The sequence below is a fragment of the Monodelphis domestica genome, chromosome 8, assembly GCF_027887165.1.
Source record: "Monodelphis domestica isolate mMonDom1 chromosome 8, mMonDom1.pri, whole genome shotgun sequence".
Taxonomy (NCBI): domain Eukaryota; kingdom Metazoa; phylum Chordata; class Mammalia; order Didelphimorphia; family Didelphidae; genus Monodelphis; species Monodelphis domestica.
In genome coordinates, this window is record NC_077234.1 from 102,270,745 (window position 1) to 102,291,992 (window position 21,248).

Here is a 21,248-nt window from a genome sequence, read left to right on the forward strand (position 1 = left end):
GCAACCACACTGCTTCTCCATACTCCCATTAGTGGTGTAGTTGGGCATTCATTATGATCTGTCACTTTCTATTCCTACACCACTGCCATATCCTCCTAGCTTGGCAGATATTCTAGAGGAGCTGCAACTGCCACACTCCTCTGATGCTATTTCCTTGAAATGTTTTTGTTTTTCCAGTGGAACAAACATCCAACTTTATCACTGATGTCTCAAGAAAAATAAAGTTTGAAATTATACTTTTGGCTTCATTCATGTAAAATTTCCACGTTAGACCCATACATGACAGAGCTGTGGAACATACATCAAACTAGGCAGAGTGGGGAGCACATCTTGGATAATCACCCATCACTACCATGCATAGTAGTAATAGAGTAACATAGCATGAAGAAATTTACTCAATTAATCCACAGGGATTAAAGGGTCATCTTTTATCCTGATACTTTTCTGATGCATTCTTGTACATTCTCCTGATTTCATTAATTTTCTACTGCTTCTCTCTGAAAATTTTGATTTCCATGTTTTGATTGATTACTAAAGGAAATGATCTTATGTTGTTAATCTTCACAAGAATCCAGCCCACCTAAGCTGTAATCATTTTTTGAATTGTCTCCCTTTGACCTACTATTTCAGGACTGGTTTATAATCCCAATTATTCCCACTTTGCCAGTTAGATCTCTCTTTTGTAAACTTGAAATGCTCTACAGCTCAATATTTCATTGCCCTACCATTACCTCAAAACTTCATTGCCCTATCATTAGCCTCTTCCATGGGAAAAAGGATATCTGAACATATATTTATTAAGGGCTTACTATGCTCAAAGACAGGGTTGCTAAAGACATTTCTTGAGTCATGTATTTAAGGGGACATCTTTGGAGTCTTTAAGTCAATCAATTGACATGTAATTTTGTGAACACAGTTAGATTCATTTCAGTGTTTACAGATGAAATAAATACTATTTTCTTGCTATCTAGAATAGTTTGTGATAGAAAAATCAGGGGAGAGTAGTAAAATAGCAGAACAGATTAATTAAAATTCAGTACTAAAGAGACCTCAAAGGTCATCTGGTCAAATCTCTTCATTAGATAAGAGAGGCAACTGAGGCTCAAAAATTTGATTTCCTCAAGGCCAGATGCAAACATGTCTTCTGATTTCCAAATGTTTTACTCTGTGAAAACCATAGCAAGTAAGAATATTTTATGGATTTATATTCATTGTGTGTCTTTGTTCCTTATTATTTAAAAAATCCACATTTCCCTTCTCATTCATGCCAAAGTAACTATAACTTTTTGGCTTCTTTTATGAACATACATTTAATTTATTTTATCATTAACATAACCACAAATGAGAGCTGATATTTCCATGAAACTTTAAGGTTTAGGAACTTAACATTTTCTTGATACTCACAACAATCCTGTGAGGTGGAACTTATCATTATCTCTGTTTTATGAATGAGGATATTGAGATTCAAAAGAATTAAGTGACTTGCCTGGTGTTACACAGTTAGCAAATGTCAAAGTTAGGATTTAAAGACACATTTCTCCATATTTTAAATCTTCCCCAATTCTGGGCTGCCTTTAAGTGAAAGAGATGACATTGAGTTTGGGTGTGACTGAATAGACAAATAGTCCTTTTTGCATGACATGAAGGAAAATAAACATTTTGACAGGTAACAGAATGGTGGGAATAATAACTATAATACCAATAACAACACTGTTTGGTTAATACACAGTGTTTTACAGTTTATAATACGCTTTCATAGAAATAATTTTGTTTGTTTCTAATAGCATTCATTTGAAGCTGGTATTTTTATTCTGAAATTTCAGATGAAAAAATTGAGGCTCAGAGATCAAGGATAAATTTAAATAAAAAGTGGGATTGAAAAGATTTGAAGCCTCTAAATCCAAGGTCATTCCATTATTCCCAAATTGGTTCTATACATGCCTAAACTAATAATATAATGATACTATTTCCTTGTGTTTAGTTTTCTAGACAAAATCATCTTGAGTAGTTGTCAGTGTCCTTGCCTTATCCTTTTCTCAGGGTGTTTTTGAACAGAAGACACTGTTTTATATAAATAGGGAAAGGGTGATATGGAATAGATTATGAAGAGAAATTCCATCCCCTTTGATTTAAAAAGCAGAGAAATAGTTTAGGACATGTCCGAAGCTACAAATTTAATAAAATAGGATCACTAGTTTATGTATCCAAACCCCCTGATTCTAGAAATCTAACTTGGTTGCCTTTCTCATGATGTCACTGGAGTACAAGGTGAAAATTAGCAGAAAATCAGTGAGATTACAGAAGTAACCAAGTCATAGCCAAAGTTTTTTCATTGTTAAGATTAGAAAATTCTGAAGAAACAAAAGAAATACCCTGTTTCTAAATGCAAGATATTTATATTCAGTATTGAAACCATCTAATAGTTCTCTATGCATCCACATGACAAAAACATTTTAAGAAGTATTTTCCCTCCTCCATCTGTTCTTATAGGTTTCAGGCAAAATACTTTCAAATATATTCTTCTCGCAATGGAAATGTGTCTGTCGCTGCCTAATACTGCTGCTGTCTTTTTGTGGATTGGTCATTTGCTTATGACCTTTAGTTAAATACACCATGTGACTCATTCCTATATTGTATCTGAATGCCATGGTGTATAACTACATTGGCATTAATAGGTCTGTCTGAGAGGAGTCGTTTCTGACACTACCGCTGTGTTTGATTATTATAATATAATTTCTTACATTAAAGCACATGTGTCATGGGTTTATATCAAGTTCACTTCAGTAAGTAATCACATAAAGCTCTCTTCACCTCTGGGAATGATGTCACAAAAGTAAGCATCAATGCTTCCATATCATAAGAGGTTTTAATTCTTACTAAGAAAATGATGGTAACAGCCAAGTCAGGCATTCTTAAAGTAATAAAATATATGATTTACCATCATTCAAAGACTTATGCTTTATGCTAGAGAGCTCTAATTATGGAGATAGTATTTTCTTTCCTTCCACTGAGGTCAATTTATCACTGGCAATTAATAAGAATTAACCTCCAAACCTGATGAGTTATGCCAAAGATAAATCTAGAGAAATAAAATATGAAGTTTCTTTTGGTTTATCTTACCATACAGTTGTTTTTCAGCAATGGACTATTCATACAACATCTGCTCTCTAATTCTCCTATTGGCCACAAGGTAAATACTAGTTCCTGGAAAGTCATTAATCATTTCTACTTGGGGAAAATGTTTGAGGATATTTTTAAATGAATTATTGGACCTGATTCTCATGTTTGCAAAGGTGATTACATTTCACAAAGGAGATGTTCAAGGGGAAGAGAGGGGGGAACAAAAGTGTTACAAATATTCTCTGATTTTTACTGTTTTAATTTGATATCTTTACTCATATAATCCTTGTAGATGACTATGTATATTTTTTCCAATGTGAGAATTAGTTGTAATATTTAGTACTACTTAAATCCTATTTTGGCTATAATTCAGTATTAATAAATTATTTCTGGTCACTAGAATACCATTTAATGCACCAAATTATTTTTCTACTGAAGCTTACTAAAGATTACCTTATTTGAATGGGTTGTGCTATCCTAGGAATTCAACCGGGTGGCTAATTTATTGTCCAGGAATGACTAAAGTAAAAGTAGGAAAACAACTTCAGGTGAGCTGTTAAAAACTCAAGAAGTATATCAATGGAGTGTGTGTGTTGTGTCTGTATTGAAAACAGTGATGGAACTCAAAGTGAACTGGTAACAGTGGTCTATTAAATTGGTGAAATTATTAAATAAGAAACATGTCCAGTGCCATACAAATACAGTTTAACTCTAACATGATTGCTAGAACTAGTGAATTGCCTGAGAATTCAGTGATATTACAAAAAAAGTCTAGGTTATTATAATTACTCTATAAATCTATGATTTCTTTTCAAATTCAAAAATATTCAGGAATCTGATATTTTCTATAATCCTTAATCAATACTTTGTATCAGTTATACACTCTTCAAAAATTATATAAACCTATTCCAAAGAATTGGACACCATACTTAGAATCCTAGAAGCATAACATTTTACAACTAGAAGGATATTTAAAAGATTATTTTATTATTTTAAATAAAAGCAGACAGGAATTGTGAAGGTCATAGAACTAGTTACATAATTTCACATCAGGGATTTGAGTCCAGGTCTTCTAAATCTCACTTCAGTGTATCCATTATTTTATTTCATGGAAATATAATAGGAAAATTCTCTAAGGTTAAAATCTGATACAATCACCAAGAGCTTGATTAGAATACTTTTTAAGAAAAAGGGAGGGGGGAAGGAAAATTCATTTTAGAAATCTGATGTCATGGAAAGAGCTCAAGATTAGGAGTAAGAAAATCTAGGTATGTGTCTCTGATCTCTAGCTTATTAAGTATGGGGTATTGGGAAGAAATCATTTTAATTCTCTGGGACTCATTTTTCACATTTGTAAAATAAAGAGATTGGACAAAATATCATCTATTAATTTACTCAGTCATCTAGGATACACGATTAGTTAAATGAAAGACATTTACTAAGATAACTTCACAGAAATGAAAATTATAGAGTATTTATCACATAAACCTGGTGACCACACTTTCACATTTACAGTCAGTATGAAGTGTGGGTTCAGTATCTATGTTTAGCTGTTCTACTGTCTGGGTTCAACACCAAGTTAAAAGGGCAAATTCTTTCTGGATCCATGGTCTCTGTGTGGTCTTTTTCTCTGTCTTTGTCTCTGCCTCTCTCCTCTAGCTAGATGTAGCATATTCAGTACCACTACTGTAGTACTGTAATTCCTTATAGACAAATGCTTCCAGCTAACACTCAAATATTTAGAATATCATTCCACTGAAAGATAACATTTAATGGGGAGAGAGGTTGAGACTTGAATGGGAAAAATTTTATTTCCTCCTCCTCTCCAATAGTGGTACACTAAATAGAGCTGCTCCAAGACTCAAATGTTTCCAGAATAGCAGGATTTTTCTTTAAAGGTTAGCAGAATTGTGGCTAATTTTCAGCAAGCAAATGACCTATCCAATTTCAAGGAGGAAACTTCTTCAGAATTTCAAAAGGGCCAGCAAGAACTAGAATCATTATTGAACTCATTTTAAACCATTAATACCTGGCTTGTCTCTACTTTGATTTCAGAGACTGATATGTGTAATAAAATGGATAATCTGTGTGTAACTATTTCCTGTTGTAATACTGGAATACACTCTAGCTTGACTGGAGAGTTGCTACTAGGGGACACCTGAGGCTGCCTATTTATAATGGAGATAAATGAGAGATGCTGCTAGAGAGATATATACTGCTAGAGGGGTTGCTCTGGAGCTGCCTATTGATCACTAATTGCTAATAAGTCAAGATATTTCCTACCCTTCTCCTCCCTTCACCTCCCAATTTCCACCCACACCTCCCTTTCCTCTCCCCCTGTCTTAGTCAGCCACCTTCTAAGTAACTCAGGGGAACTATGCGATTTCAGAGAAATATTCTTCACCCTTCCTTTCTCAAGTAAAGGGGTTTATTGAGAACAAACAGGATGGGGATTGAAGTGAAGGGGATAGGGGTGTCCCTAGTCTACAAGGAGAATTATGAAGGTTTTAGGAAATGTCAGTCTAGTCACAATTGTGACACAGAGACAGCCAGAGAAATGGAGGACAATGGTTAAATCGTCTTCCTTCTTCAGTCAGATAATCTCTGCTTGAGTAATTCAAGTCTAGACTCCATCAAAAAACCACAAAGGTCTCTCTGCCTAGATCAGAAAAAGCCAGTCTCTTTTGATCAGGAACCCAGAGAAGAAGTTTCTTTCTTGGTCAGTCACCCCCAGAGAGAGAGAATCAGTTCCTCCCCCTGGCCAGCTTCAACTGCCTCTTCTTGGAAACTTCCGTTTGGAATCTTCACCTTGATTTTGCAGATCAGGTCCCCAGCTTGGTCTGCATGCCTGGCTTGTCCTGCAAATCCTCTCTTTCTTCATGTCTCTTTCACATATGCCAAAGTATGAGATGAAATCAAGTGCTTAATGACCAATGCTTTTAAGGAACAAATAGGGGAGAAGGTAAGATTTAGAGGGGGGAAGGTATGTGAGTTCCACTTATTTAAGATGATCATGGGATATCCTGGTATAGATGTCTAGAAGAGGACTTGATATGTAGATACATAAATCTATTTGGGCAAATTATATCATCAAGGGAGAATGTATGGAAGGAAAGGAAAATAGAAATTCTGGACAGAGCCTCGAGGAACAACGCCATATAAAGGACAAGATGAAAATGATGATCAAATAAAGAACATAGAGATGGAACGATCAGAGATATAGGAGAACAGTAAATAGCAATGTGTGAGGAAAATGAAGGAGGAGACAGAATACAGGCAGAGGTGATCAATGATATTAAATGCTACAGAGAGACTATTAGATTTATAGGTCAAGATGTCACTGGAAACTTTGGAGAAAACAACAATAACAGTTTCAGTTCAATTTTAGATATTGGAAGGGACTCTGCAAAGCATTGACAAGTGTGTAAATGATGAGAAAAAGGAGGCAATGACAGTAGTATATATTATACTTAGAAAGTGTTTGGCTGGGAAAGGGAGAAAAATGGAAGATAGTCGGATAAAGTAAGAGTATTATCAAGTGAAGATTAGAGTACAGATAAATGGAGATGGGGACTTCAGAAGTCATCAAAATAGTCCAGAAAAGGAGGTAAGTACTTAATAATATTTTAACAATGGAAATATAAAGGGTCAGAAATAGTAAGGCTGTTTAATGAAGGTATAATTAAAGTAAAAAGAGAAGTATTACTAAAACAGTCTGCCTATTAACTGTTTGAACATTCTAGATGAAAATATGAAAGAAGAGAGGGTAAAGTGAATTAACATTTATCCAGGGCACAATGAAATTTAGATATTAGAGGTCAAGAGAATAGTCTTGCATTGGATTTAAATGTAAACTGCTGTAAAGATTTTAAAGTGCCATCTGATTCAAACTGGTGAGATGAAGGATTTTTTTTTCTGAAGGGAAATCTGAATTTAATCATGAAGATTGAGTATGACAGACTCCATTTAGCTATTTTTTACAGAGGTAAATTTGTGTTTTGTACTACATGTTTAGCATATAGTAATAACAGGGATTGCACCAAATGCATTTCAGGCATGAAAAACTAGATTTATGCATATATACATATGTATGGATAGGAGAAAACATAAACCTAGCCAAGAAAAAGAAAGAAAAGAAAAAGAAAAGAAATACATTTTTACCTGCTTCTGACCTATGTAGCTTCTGGCAAAAGACAGACCTAATAACATTTTAAGAAGTAGATTTGCAGCTGCCAAATGAATGTCAGAATCATCATAAAGGGGATGTTAAAGACACAGTGTATCTTGCTGTATTAGCCAGTATTAAGAGAGGAGTGGCATCTAAAATTAGGAAATGATAGTTCTGCTATAATCTATTCCAATCCAATTACATCTAGATTCAATTTCTAGTCATGATATTTTAGTGAATATATTGTTGGAGAGTTCCGAGGAGGACTATTAAGATGGCAACAACCCACTTCCTATTTTTTTAAGGGGCACATGGTAGCTGTCATCAAATCTTTGAAGGCTTGTCATGTAGCATATTGGTTGAATTTGTTCTGCATGGCTCCAGGAGCAGAATATGAAGCAATGGATAAAAGTCTCAAAGAGGCATAATTAGGTTTGATTTTGTGGTGATAGAGAGTCTGGACCACAATAAAATAAAACAAAATCAAAACCAAAAAATCCCCAAAATTAGACCACTTAATAAATGGAATGAGCTACCACCAAACATAGTTGATTCCTATCCCTATTCCCATCTATTTAACTATTATTTAGATGCTGCTGCTGCTGTGTTTTGTTCAAATATACAAATCATATACATCTAGGAGATATAATTGATATGCCTTATGACAGAGTCAAGATCAGAAATTTCTTGAAAGGCTACAAGATGGGCCAAATAGGATAAGATGAAATTTAATAGTAATAAATGTGAAGGCATCTGAGTTAAAAAAAAAATCAACCATATAAGACAATAGTTAGGAATAGCTGGATGGTACAATAGAGATAGAGCACTGGGTCTGACATCAGAAAGATTAGAGTTCAAATCCAGCCTTGGACACTTACTAGTAATATGATATTAGGCAAGTAACCTGACTGGATTGCCTCAGTTTCCTCAACTATGAAATGGAGAGATCCAATATCGTCGATCTCCCAGAAAGGTGATAAGAATCAAATGATGTAATTTTTTTTTTTTTGTAACAGTCAAAACTATCTTAATCCTGGTAAAAGTTTTTATTATTATTTGTCTGAAAAGGATCTGGGTGTTGATGCATTTTTTACACAAATCAACGGTTTGACCTATATGCCAAAATAGTTATTCCAACATAATTTGCATAGGCAAAGAGTTCTTAATTCTATTGGTGAACATTCTACTGAAGTTGACCTTTATCTAATTATATCTGAAGAATTGTGTTCAGTTATAGGTGTCACTTTTTAAGAAGGAAATCAACAAGTTGGAAAATATTGATAAGCATTCTTTTTTTTTTAAGTTATTGCCAAACAATGTCAAACAATGCAAGATCAGGGACAAATCTGTGAGGTGTTCCAGTAAAGATGATCTTCTAATTTGGTATCAAATTGTTAAATATTTTCATTTTGCTATTCAACAAATCCTGGATTGACCTAAATATGTGATATGATACAAATCTTCCCATTTAAGCCAGTGCCATATGATACTGTAAAATGTTTTGCTGATGTAAACTTCACATCATTCTTCCCATCTACTAATCCCAGTAATGTGATCAAATAAGAAAATTACAATCACCTTAGATAAACTTCTGTATCCATATAAGTCACTTTAGACAACTCTACCTTCCCTTTCTCACCAATATTTTTTGTGACCAGAATTTCACCTTTGGAAACTCTCAGTTCTTGTTTTATATTCTTCTAAAGAAATTTTAGCCAAGGCATCCTACATTTTTTCTTCCTGAACTCTTTGAAATCCAAGGTCATACAATGCCCAACTTGCCTCACCCTCTAAAAAATTTTAGAAATCCTTATTTCCTATAAAGATTCCTTTCATTTCTTCATTACTTTCCTATCATTCCCTTTGTATTTCCACAATTACTTAAGTAGCCATTACTTCCCTGTCATAGCAGAAAATTAAATACATTATTATGCTAAAAAGACAGTCTGCTGACCAACTAAGATAATTGTGTAACTATCCTCTGAACTGGAAATAACTTAATATTATGTCTAGGTTTAGGCACCAAATATTTTAAATTAAAATGTTTTATTTTTTTATCTGTAAAAAAGTCTTCTTATACTTCCACCCCATTTCCCTACTTAATAATGAAAAAAAAAACCCTTTATAAATATGTATAGCCAATCAAATCAATTTTCCTCATTACCCATGCCTTCCCCACCAAAAAAATGGAAATGCGCATCCTGATTTGAGCATTTCACCTTTAGCATGAAGTTGAAAAATATTTCTTTTTATATATTTCTTTTTTAATTTTTCCAGACTACATGTAGATATGATTTTTAATTTAATTTAATTTTCTGAACATTTTCTGATCCATATAGTCTCCCTTCCTTTAGCAATTCCCTTCCTCCTAAAGACAGGAGGTAATATATCGATTATGCATTTGCTGTCATGCAATACATAATTCCATGTTATCATGTTGTAAAAGAAGACATGTCACTAATACATGAAAATAAAACTCATGAAGGAAATAAATTGAAAAATGGTATGCTTTGAGTTCCATTCAGACTCTGTTAGTTCCTTCCATGGCAATGGATTATTTCTTTCATCATGAATCACGTGGAGTTGTTTTTGATCCTTGCATTGCTGAAAACAGTTAAGTTCTTCACAATTGATTGCAGTACTTTATTGCTGTTACTGCGTACAATATTGTCCTGAGTCTACTCACTTCATTTTGCATCACTTCATATAAGATTTTTATGTTTCCTGTTTTAATCATTCTGTTTTTCATGTCTCATTGCATAATAGTATTGCTTTACAATCATATACCAGAATTTGTTCAGCTGTACACTAATAGATGGACATCTCTTCAGCTTCTAATTCTTTGCTATCTGAAAAGAACTGCTGTATTTTTGCACAAGTACACTCTATCCTTAATCTCTTTGGGATATAGATTTAGAAATTGTATTGCTGGGTCAAAGGGCATACATAGTTTGATTGAACTATGAGTATTATAACAAATTGCTCTTCCAAGTGGTTTTATCAGTTCACAACTCCACCAATAGGATATTAGTGTCTCAATTTTTCCCAATTCCTGTAACATTGATCATTTTCCTTTTTTGTTTTATTAGCCAATCATATAAGTATAAAGTGGTATCTTAAAGTTGCTTTAAATTGCATTTCTCTAATTAATAGTGATTTGGGATATTTTTTCAAGTGTCTAAAGATAATTTCAATTTCTTCATCTGAGAACTCTTTGTTCATATCTTTTCACCATTTATCAATTGGGGAATACTTTGTAATCTTATAAATTTAGTACAGTTCTCTATATATTTGAGAAATGAAACTTTTGTCAGATACATTATGATTTTTTCTGAGTTCATTGTTTCCTTTCTGATCTTGGTTACAATGGTTTTATTTGTGGGAATTTTTTTGATAGTGGAAGTTCTATCATTTAATAACTGTTCTCAGTTTCTTTTCTTCTTTTTTATTTAAATTTTTTTAAATTTGGTCAATTTTGAACATTATTCCCTGGTTACAAAAATAATTTTATATTCCTCCCTCCCCTTCCCTCCCGTAGCTGATACACAATTCCACTGAGTATTATATGTGTCCTTGACCAGAATCCATTTTCATATTGTTGGTATTTGCACCAGGATGTTCATTCAGAGTCTACATCCCCAGTCATATCACCCTTGACCCATGGAATTAAGCAATTATTTTTTCTTTGGTGTTTTTACTCCCACAGTTTTTCCTCTGAATGTGGATAGTGGTTTTTCTCCTAGATCCCTCCAGGTTGTTCAGGATCACAGCATTGCCACTAATGTAGAAATCCATTACAATCGATTGTACCACAGGGTATCATTCTCTGTGTACAATGTTCTCCTGGTTCTGCTCCTCTCACTCTGCATCAATTAATGGAGGTTGTTCCAGTTCACATGGAATTCCTCCACTTTATTTTTCCTTTAAGCACAATAGTATTCCATCACCAACATATACCACAATTTGTTCAGGCACTCCCCAATTGAAGGGCAGCCCCTCATTTTCCAATTTTTTTGCCACCACAAAGAGTGCAGCTATGAATATTCTTGTACATGTATTTTTCCTTATTATCTCTTTGGGGTACAAACCCAGCAGTGCTATGACTGGATCAAAGGGCAGACAGTCTTTTATGCCCTTTGGGCATAGTTACAAATTAGCCTCCAGAATGGTTGGATCAATTCACAACCCCACCAGCAATGAATTAATGTCCCTACTTTCTCACATCCCCTCCAGCATTCATTACTTTCCTTTGCTGTCATGTTAGCCAATCTGCTAGGTGTGAGGTGATACCTCAGAGTTGTTTTGATTTGCATCTCTCTGATTATAAGAAATTTAGAGCACCTTTTCATGGGCTTATTAATGGTTTTGATTTCTTTGAAAAATGCCAATTCATGTCCTTTGCCCATTTATCAATTGGAGAATGGCTTGATTTTTGGTACAATTGATTTAGCTCTTTGTAAATTTGAGTAATTAGAACTTTGTCAGAGGTTTTTGTTATGAAGATTGTTTCCCAGTTTGTTATTTCCCTTCTGATTTTGGTTGTTGGTTTTGTTTGTACAAAACCTTTTTAATTTGATGTAGTCAAAATTATTTATTTTACATTTCATGACTCTAAGTCTTTCTTGGTTTTAAAATTATTCCCTTCCCAAAGGTCTAACATGTATACTATACTGTGTTCACCTAATTTGCTTATAGTTTCCTTCTTTATATTCAGGTCATTCACCCATTCTGAGTTTATCTTGGTGTAGGCTATGAGGTCTTGATCCAAGCCTCATCTCTCCCACACTGTCTTCCAATTTTCCCAGCAGTTTTTATCAAATAGTGGATTTTTGTCCCAGAAGCTGGGGTCTTTTGACTTATCATATACTTGAATTGTTGTTAGTATGATGTTTCATAAAATTCCCTGGAATTGTGGCTGGCACATTGATAAGAATCCCTAATTCTTTCATGGTTGTTTGCTATCACTGTCATGTTTTACTCCTTCTCTTAGTTCCATTCACTTTATTTGGTATCAGATTATATAAATCTCAGATTTCAGAGGATTCAAATATCATCCCTTTCATTGCTTCTTGCAATTTAATATTATTCAATCACATTTATATATAATAACTTGTTCATCCATTCCATATTTTATGGACATTTTTCTCACCATCTATTTTTCTCCTTTTTACCTTTTTAAAAAACTTTTATCTACCCAATCATCTGTGTATGTGTTTGTGTGTATTCTTCCTCATTTTTAATCAACTAGACTCCCTCTATGACCCCTAATCATCATATCAGTATCATGTGTCATCTTCCTGCATTAGAATGTAATAGCTTATCCTTCTTTGGTCAATTATAATTGTTCAACATTTAATGGTTTGTGCTTATCTTTACTCCTTTGTTTGAACTTCAAGGTTTCTCTTTATTTCTGATTAGAAATATTTGGAAGTCCTCTATTTCATTGAAGGTCCTTTTCCCCTATAACACTCTATACTGTTTTCCTAGTTACTTTTGGTTATAAATGAATATCCTTTGCCTTCAAAAGTATCATATTCCAAGCTCTTCATTCTTTTATATTGTTGTTGTTATTCATTCATTTCAGTCACATTTGACTCTCTGTAATCCAATTTGGGATTGTCTTGACAAAGATGTTGGAATGGTTTCTTATTTTCTTCTCCAGCTCATTTTAGAGATAAGGAAGTGAGGCAAACAGGGTGAAGTCACTTATTGATGGTCACACAATAAGTGTCTGAAGCCAGATTTGAATTCAAGAAAATCAGTCTCTTTGACTCCAGTGCTGGTATTATGTCCACTGTACACCTATAATTTTATATTTGTGACTGCTGAATTGTGTCCTATTGCTACTTTCTTGGGATATTGAATGCTATGTTATTCAGGGACTTACACTGTTGCTTCTTGCTTCTGAATTTCCTCTTTTTTCAGTATACTACCCTGCATATCTCTATTCAGAACATTAACTGGTATATAAGTCCCGTCCACAATGTACCCTTTAATCTGGATTATTTAACTGTGATTTGTGACATAACTACGAAGAGGAACTTATCCCTATTTCATTATACTCCTGAGGTTCTGGAACTACCTTTCTGATGAATAGACTTTCCTTGGTCTCTGAAGTGCTCCATGGGGTGCATCCTGCCCTGATTCAGTCCCTAATGTCAACAGACCTCTTTGTATGCTTCTCTATCCTAACCCAGGACAGAGGAAAAAAAGTCACTATTGCTTTCTTTTCTGGATTTCTGTATCCAAATTAAAATAGTATCTTTTCTAGATTTGTTTGGAGCTCTTATGGATGAGAGTTCAGCTGCATTGCTTCCTGGTACTCTTCCATCTTGACTTCCCTAGCTATCTTGACATTCCTAGCACTATATTTTCAAGGGAAAATTGGACTGTGTTAAGAGAATAGACACAAAAATATAATGGGTGTGGAATTATTTGTTTTTTTAAAATTGTTGTTACTTTTCTTATCATGACAGAAAGTTTCACTATTTAGGTTTCTGAACTGGATTACCTATGAGAAAATCAAAATTACCAATTAAACTAAGAACTTTGAATATTTAATCAACTAAATTTAAAATCCAAATAGGACACAGAGATACATATATACACAGAAATGTCTAAAAGCCATCAGAAGCAAAAAACTTTCAACAATGATTCTATCTTCAAAAAGATAAGGACATTATTGAGAAAATAGTATAAATAGTTTAATTTTCAAAGAAATGCATTAGTAGTGTCTGTATGTTTCATAATTTATATAAATATTTTCCAATAAGTAACATTTCCAAGTATGAAAAAATGTAGTTGAAATAATCTAAATGATAGACATTCATTATGGTTATGATATGTTTCATTTTGCTTTTTGAATCAGGCATTGTTGTTTTTCATTCTTCTATTAAGAAAAATCTGCTTAATTTAATTTCTCACCATAATCCTATATTACTTCTACCCCAAGCTTCATGGGCATTTTGGGGGGATGGAATTGTATTTTCAAGAATGGCCTTTCTGAAGCATATGCATGCCTCACAAACTAACCCACCCCATTCCCAAAACAGTCTCAAATTCTTTATAAATGTCATAGGGGACCCACAAATCTCAAACAGTTGCCAAAATCAGAATGTCTCAGTGAATGTCACAGTGATGCATGGTACATGTCTACCTTGCAGAGGTTTTGTGTGAGTGTCAAATTCTGTCAGGTTCACCTTAAAGAAATGCTTTATTTTAGAAGCAGATTCTAGTAGTTTGGGGTGAAATAATATTCATGCTCTGCATGGGTCAACTGTTATGGGAGTTAGCCACTATGGAGATGAATAAAGGCATGTTACTGCATTTCAATTACCTTGAATGTTTCAACTCATTTCAATGTTTCTTTCATGTAGATATGATTAGCCATATTTCATGATATATACTTAAGCAATAGCTATTTCCATTTTATTTGAAGTCACTGGTGGTTTTTTGACATTTACTTTAGTGACATGGGTTAATTTCCATACTCATCAAGCAGTTTCACTACTGGGATATCTTAGGTTACTATAGCAGCGAGTTATTATTTTCAATGGAAATAAAGACCCTAGCTGTGTTGTTCCCTACTATAAAATGACAAAATTAACCCATGTCACCATTTGCATCTCTTAGATTTAGAGATTTTTTCACTTGGAAACATAGATACTTGATCTAATAACTTGTCATCATCTTAATTGAAAGCCAGAACAGTAAAAGGATTTGGTGTTACAGCCTGTATCAAAGACATATGGAATTAATGAGATCTTATTAGATTTAAAAGAAAAATAATATATAAAAGTCAAAGACAGGAGTTTATTTTCAACAGCAATTACCTCAATCCAAAGTACTTGACTTCCTATTTAAGGCCATGGGAACAGATTAAGGCTCTAAAATTTTCAGTAATAAATACAATACTGTTCTGTCACACTAATTATGAACACCTTTCCAGAAAGGATACTCCTCCTTTGGTCCCTGACTTATAATGTAAGTTGAAAAAATAATTTCAAGATAATAGAGCACTTTACCTTAAAAAAAGGTATCTCAGTTTTTAACTCTCATAATCAAATGTGTACATTTTAATATATTAAGTCATGACTGAAATAGAAGAGAGAAAATGCTGTGACTGTAAAATTTTAACATGTTTTGATCCATATTAAGATAGATTATGTGTCAATGAAATTTGCCTGTCTCTTAAATATTCTGAGTACAGGTATATTCCAAACAAGAACTCCACACAAAACAAAGACCAGTGAGAGAATGAAGCAGTATGGATTTATCAAAGCTTTTCTCCCCATTTTGTAAATGTCATTTCTTAACATTAGGCACAAATATAAAGTTTGTACATACAATTTCATCCTTTATAAATGAAGTTCTTACTTTATATGTTATATTTACTTTACTTTAAATGCTGTATTCAAATTTTATTTGGTTTTTTATTTTATTTTATTCATTATTTTGATTTTAAGTTTTTCATTTTAGTTAATAACTGTATAATAATTAATATTAATTTAAATTATTTTATTAAATTATAGTTGCATTGTTACTTATTAGCAATGAATATTATATTACAACTTAATCCATTGTTTCCATCTGTTAAATCTTATTTACTTAGGAATAACTATTATTTAAGAAAGTCCATAAAATTAAGCCTTGAATCCAAGATTCTCTTTTTTACCTAAATATATGATACTACTCATCTACATTAAATTATCAATGTGATATGAATTTGCTTTCAACATTAAGGTACCAATACTTTCGTAATTAAGCAGTTTGGTTAATTGGAAAGAGCAAAAAAATTTTGCATAGTAAAACACAAAATTAAGTTATGAAAATATGGCCTATAATTGTAATGTGAAGGAGCAATATAGAATATTAGAAAGACTATCTGTCTGTGGGGTGAATATTCTGTAGGATCATGGTTTGTTTGAAGGCTGAACAGTGCAAAATGATAGTGGCTACTGAACATTGTTGTTCATAAACTCATTTGCATGTAAATATTTTATGTTTTAAAGTTTATACTTTAAAATATGTAAACCAATAGACTGATCAAAGGTTATGGGACGATTAAATAAAGATTGTTAGACTAATACATGACAGAAAGATAGATTACCTGAATTTGATCTCATAAGGTAAAGATTAATTAGTGACCAACAGGAGGCTCTAATGTGAGGAGTTGAGTGAGTGAAATAAGAAAGCTGTGAAGAAGTCAACTGTAAAGCAAGCTTATAGTAAGACTTTAGCTTCTTTGGAGAGTTTGATAATTAGAAGAAGAAAAAATACTCTTCAAGTTTTGCTGTCCTGATGAAAACAAGGCTGGAACATCATCACTTTTGCTGCTCTCTTAGTTTAATTCTCTCCAATTCTCTCTGTAACTTGACATCAGAGGTACATGGTTTCTTGATATTGCCATCTCTAGGGTGAGGAGGAAGAAAGTGGAGAAAATACAGGGTTTGCCTTTTTTTGCAGTGAGCTCTACTTTGCAATATTAAGAGGTTGGCCTGATTGAAGATTGATCACACACAGCAGAATGCTAAGGGAAAGTTGCCTGGGATTATCTGCAATAACCTTACGTTGAGTAACTGTAATTTTATGATTATGCATGCTTTTGCCTTATTGTTTGGTAAATGTTTAGTTTTTTTATAAGTTAATTGTGTCATGGTGACTAACACTGTGAAAATAAGAGGCACAGCAAAGGGATCATAGGAGTTATAGTTCCAAGTTGTAGAACTCTAATTCTCCCACAAGAGTTAACTCTAGGAAGTTGAGAGAGAGAGAGAGAGAGAGAGAGAGAGAGAGAGAGAGAGAGAGAGAGAGAGAGAGAGAGAGAGAGAGAGAGAGAGAGAGTGTAGGGAGAGAATGAGAGAGATTGAGAGATTTAGTTGTACTCCTGTGGTAGTGCCCCCTATTGTGTAATCTCCAGACTTGTCAGTATAATTACTGGTTGGGATAAATGAATGAGTCCATAAAAGCAAGAGTGAAGATTGCTCTACACTCTAGATGCTACACATCTATAAACTCACCTTGAAATGTAATCTTACTAAAACAAATGGCATTCTCTTTAGGAAAAAAGTTGGATTTAGAATGATTATTTTGAAGAATTTGGAGATTGTAAAAATGCTAAATTGAATGCACAGAAAAGATATTTGGAGGACTTAATTTGGACAAAGAGAAGGAAGATGAAGAGATGAAGGATGAAACAAAAATGAATATTCTGATATTAAAGAAGAGGAGGATTTGAGGAAAATGAAAATTCAAGGAGAAGAAATTTTCAAGCAAAATAACTGACAATAAAATTATAATGACAATGAAGAACAGAGGTAAAAGAAAACAGGAAGGCAGATTTGACTAAAAGAACGTAGTAAGACAAGAAAGAAATTGGATAGAGATAAATTAGCTATGTAGGTCTATCAAAGTTTTAGCTAGATAAAAGGAAAGTAACAGCTTCAAAATTTAAAACCCCCACAATTCATAATATTTCTATACAAGAGGCATAAAATAAAGAAGGTTTTCATTTCCAAAATGTATAGAAAACATGAGGAATTATGCAAACAAACATGAGGAATAAGCAAAAATTCAAAAAGGTCCTGATGAAATCAAACTCTAGGATGATTCTAATAACATTGAGTTTAATAGGGATACATATAAAATCTTAGGCTCAAAAACTGATTTCACAAATATAATTTGAGGCAAAATGGCTAGAAAAATTTCCTTTAAAATATTTAATGACTTTAATAGACTGAAAGTTTAGTAAAAGTCAATAATATGATGATGTTGACAAAACATATTATGATCTATTAAAAATGTTCAGGGCCCAAGACTATGAATATGATAGTTTCAAGGTCCAAAGTATTCTACTCTTTTTAGACCCTTTTTTATAGGAGTCACATGTTTGGAAAGACACTGATAATCTGTGGAATAATCTAAGATGAGCAACAACTATTGTAAAGGGCTTCCAATCTGTGATAGATGAGGTTTTACTGAAGGAACTCTGGATTAGGAAAGCTTCACAAAAGGGATCACATTTGAAATAGACTTTAAATAATATTTAGTATTCAATCGATAAAGAAGTGGAGATCATTCTATGTATTAAGGAATAGTAAAAGCACAGACACATGAGTAGGAAGGTATGACATAAATGTTTACAAATCTTAATATCCCTTATACTAAGTTTGATATAACATGATATCATAAGTCTGCTACAACCCTTTTCTTCAACAAGAAAACTTTATTTCGTAAAAGTCTGAAACCCTTTCCTGTTTCTCATCTTTTCTCTCTGAATTTTTGTATGTGTACCCCAAATCCTAATGTCCATTTATATGGTGCTCTACTGGGAGCCATCAGGCCACAATGTCTAGACAAGGTCACTCATGGATGCCAAGAAGTCACAAAGTAGCTCTTTGGCAGGATGGACTTGTCCACTCAGCCCCCTCTGCATGACTTCTCTCATCAATATCCCTTACTAATGGAATTGACATGATTGTTGTCCTCTCCCAGGTCTCAGAAAAAGTATATAGTAAAAGTAATATAAGAGCAAAATGGTTACACACTATTTCACCAAAACATCACCAAAAGATTAGACTCACAAAACCAAAAGACTATTATGAGTTAATTTTTGCTTAGGCACATTCCCCAAAAAAGCTATACCCACAAGCCCGGCCCAGAATATCCCCTACTCCCCCTGTATGGAAACTCATTTTCTAGTACATAAATCATTCATAAGGAAAGACTTGTACAGGTACACCAAGCTCCATCATGCCTCAGTGACTTGATTTTACCAATCAAAACTCCCCTTGAGAAACTCCCTAATAAACCTTGAAAAATGATCAGGCTAATATTCAATCTGAAGTGTGTTCCTAGTACCCCTCTGATCTCTTAACATCAGTGTTATGATTGTTGAATTGTCTGGAATTTCTGATTGATTAACTATTTTTTAAAGGTAATAAGTGATTGTAAGCTCAAAGAGCCTCACAGATTAGTGAGAAAATAAAGCCACCTGTGACAAAATCATTTATCTTGTGTAGAACCTTAATGTTTCCTGTCAAAATCAATAGTTACCATACAAATGTATAGAATGATCTCAGAATGTTAATCAAACAATTTGTTAAAAGTTATTGTATCACTTATCCGATTATCTTTACTCAAACATGTATGTTGAAAAATGTATCTGTGTGCCAAGAAAATGGGTATAAAAATAAAGGCTAAACCAGAGCATGGCAAAGCAGTCACTTCATGCAGAGCATGCCCCAGGCAGAAACATATACACAGAGCTGCCTTCCCTCTCTCATTTTGCCTATCTGTTCCACCTACTGATGACCGTCTTGAAACATGAGTGGGACTGGACCCTGACCCATGGCATTGTTTGCCTCCCAGACAGGGACTCTCCCAGCAGTTCCCCCTTGGCAGAACTCTCTTTATTTATTTTATTTTTTATATTTATTTTTTATTTATATTTTGGAAATTTTTATTTAACTAGTTAATTTAGATTTTTCTAATTCTAATTCTAAAGAAAAATATTTTTCCATGATTAGAAGAATCATGTTCTTTCCCTCTCCTCCCCTCAACCCCCTCCCATAGCTGACGTGCAATTCCACTGTTGTAATTCCAACATTAGTTGTTGATCAATACCTGTTTCCATATTATTGATAATTTGCACTAGGGTGATCATTTAGAGTTTATATTACCAATAATATCCCCCTTGACCCAAGTAATTAAGCAGTTGTTTTTCTTCTGTGTTTCTACTCCCACAATTTTTCCTCTGAATGTAGATAGCATTCTTTCTCCTAAGTCCCTCTGAATTGTTCTGGATCATTGCATTGCTACTAATAAAGAAGGTATGGGGCTTTCTTTATATTAATGGATTTTAATGCCTTCCACTTGTATGAGGGACAGGGCAGAGTTGGTAAGAGCAGAAGTGGTTAGTGACTTGGATAAGAAGAACTGGATATGTAGAACCTTGATCTTATTTATTTGAAGCTTGTTACATTAGAGACTCTGGGATTCTTTTTTTTGTCTGAGCTTATTTACCTCTCTCCCAATAGAACTCTTCCATTCTATATTGCCTGGTATATATTTTTATGTATTACTTTCTCTGATTTCTATTTTGCTACTGACTTGAATAAGTGGATTTTTTTTTTTTTTGCTATTTTACTATGTATATATTCATTGTGGAATAAACATTTGATAGGAAGGAAACCAAATCTTGGATACAAAACTTGAGGATCTCCTTTTCCTCTTTAGAAAAAAGTGATTGGTTTAGCTTGAACCTAAAATTTAAGTCCTCTAAATGAATATAATTTAAGGGAGAAGATAAATATAATTTTAGCCTAGAACCCTTTCACTTTGAGGTGAGTAAAAGGGTAAGTCTATGGTACCTGAAACTCTCATTTTCCCTCCTGTCAGGAATCAGTCTTCCTCAGAAACTGATAGAAGGAGGGAGTGTAGACATGATTATTCTTGCCTCCCTCTGACCTATACATGACATCCCTGGATTACATATATAAAAAGGCATCATAGAAATTTCTTTCTGGTTCAGTGAAAAACAAAAGTATTTTAAGTAATCCAATGGATTTTTAATATTAAACATTATAAATAAATTTACAGATATGTGTTTGTAAGAGTAACAACATAAAAATAATGTTTCCACAATGAATAGAAAAGAACTTATTATTAAATGCTTCCATTTTAGCATAGCTCCTATCAAATAGCAGAAGTTTAATAAATATTGGTTGACTTATTTCTCACTTTTGGCTGTGAAATGCAAAGAAAAAAATTCTGTTTCATCTTCTTAAAACTCTGGCTATTGGCAATGTAGTATAAGGAAAAAGTTAAAAAAAATGGCTATCTGAGAATTTAAGTTCAAATTCCCTACTCTTCTACATACTAGCTGTATGACTTTGGAGAAAGAACTTATATTTCTGGGCCTCAGTTTCCTTATCTATAAAAAAAAAGAAGTTTTGACTGG